The following is a 1,952-nucleotide window of genomic DNA, read 5'->3' as shown; positions in this document are numbered from 1 at the left end:
GTCGCAGACAGATCAAAATACTTAAGTGCTATATTTTTTTTGCTACTATATGGGGTCTACCCTACTATATGGGGTAGAAGATTGAGGCTTTCGAGATGGGGTGTTACCGAAGAATTCTGAAAATATCATGGCAGGATAGAGTTAGAAATGCAGAAGTTCTAAGGCGAATGAATTGTTCAAAAACTTTGGTGTAAACTGTAAAAATAAGAAAAATCAGATACTTCGGTTACATCATGCAAAATTACAAGTACAGAATATTACAAGGCAAAATTTTAAATTGTAGAAGTAGGGGGCGAACGATGAAATCGTGGATTGATAATCTAACTGAATGGTGCGGATTATCTGTCACTGTGTTCACTAGGAAGGTTAGTTCACGCAATGAATTTAAAGATGTGGTGTCCAGCCTCGAAGGCGGAGAGGAATAAGACGAAGAAGATATATTTTTCATTTCATTCGCTCGTTCTTTTTTATTTCACTTTACTACATTTGACAAATAGCTGAAATGAATTATTTTGATAGATTTTGTCATGCGGCAACACCGACCCAATTGAACGAAAGTTATTGAACGAATTTTTTTTTGTCTGCAAAACATCAGTCTAGTTTATAAAAAGTAAACAAAAAAGTGAAATGTAGTGCCGTGTTTTTTTTTCTTTTGAAAAAAATTAGAAAATTATGGAACTAATGTTTCATAAAAATTATAAAAATAATATCAATGAAAGTAGATGAACCATGAAAAGAAGGATATATTCAACAGGTATATGCAATATATTTAACAGGTAAGTTTCCTTTATATCAAATATATGTTATGCGCTTCAATGAGCTTCAATTTTAGGTTCAGAGTTCAGATAAAAACTTGCGCAGTTGGATGCCTACTGAATCCATCAAATAAGTACAATAATGTTACTGTTGTGTACTTTGTATCTTTTGTTGTTCTTTTTTTATTTTTTCTTTTTAGGAAACAATTTGCGACTGTGGCGTCACGACGAAACAAAGTTATTTTTTAATTTTTAACTGTTTAAATTTAAGTAATTTTTGGAATATGAAATGTAAATAAAATAAAAAAAATATGATAATTTTATTTTAGTTGGTTCAACGATAATAAATTTGAAATCTTACAAACGTAATATGTCTGCATATGTGCTGGTATATTTATCAGAATTCAAATCAATTCAATATAAAGAAAAATTAAAATAAATTAAAATAGTGCCTTGCCTTGTTCTGTACTCTATGTCCTTATTAGTTCCCCCACCCGTTGTTATTGTGCTGGCCAGGTACTCAAACTCGGATACCTCTTCAATTGGAATACCCCGTAGGTAGATGGGGGCTCGACTCGTGCAATTAATTCTTATCACCTTGGTTTTTGTTGTATTTATTTTGAGAACGGTTTTTTCTGATTTCTCAGCTAACTTATTTATGACGACCTGCATGTCTTCGGCCGAGTGAGCCAGTAGCGTGACATTATCGGCGTATTCCAAGCTTTGTAACTTAGGTGCAAGCTGCCAGTTAATTCTCTTGCGCAGTAATGCTGTCTCACTCATACATGTGTCTAGCACTGTAATGAACAACAACGGAGACAGTGGCCATCCTAGTCTGACTCCTACCGTTGCCTTGAAGGGAGAACTAAACTTGCAATTGCGTAACACCACTGATTCGGCGACATCGTAAAGTACCTTAATAATTTGTATTAGTTTCGCAGGGTTCTGTTCTTTTTGAGTGCAGTCTAGATTGTGTCGAAGGAACGCAAGAAGGGATTAATTAATAATTTTGTAAATACTTATAATGTATCGCTCAATAGGTCCGTAGAATGGCTAATAAAACAACAACATTTTGAAATAATTTGATTTTATTCATCAACATAATCTCGTTTTAAGGTGATACAGTCGATCTAGCGTTTCTCTAAATTTTCGATACCATGTTTGTAGAACGATTTATCTTTTCCTTCAAAATATAGT

General features: G+C 33.5%; 1 long non-coding RNA gene across 1 annotated transcript; it reads left to right on the top strand.

Annotated features, from left to right (window-relative positions):
• The first annotated feature begins 619 nt into the window (after positions 1-619).
• On the top strand, positions 620-1,124 carry LOC129616618 (uncharacterized). Its single transcript, XR_008697566.1, has 3 exons — positions 620-776; positions 833-889; positions 956-1,124. It is a non-coding gene; the product is annotated as an uncharacterized LOC129616618 (long non-coding RNA).
• Positions 1,125-1,952: the final 828 nt, after the last annotated feature.

Source organism: Condylostylus longicornis, unplaced genomic scaffold (genome assembly GCF_029603195.1).
Source record: "Condylostylus longicornis isolate FDR11 unplaced genomic scaffold, ASM2960319v2 ptg000252l, whole genome shotgun sequence".
Taxonomy (NCBI): Eukaryota; Metazoa; Arthropoda; class Insecta; order Diptera; family Dolichopodidae; genus Condylostylus; species Condylostylus longicornis.
Note: the sequence above shows the minus strand (reverse complement) of the source record. Positions and strands in the feature narration are given on the sequence as shown.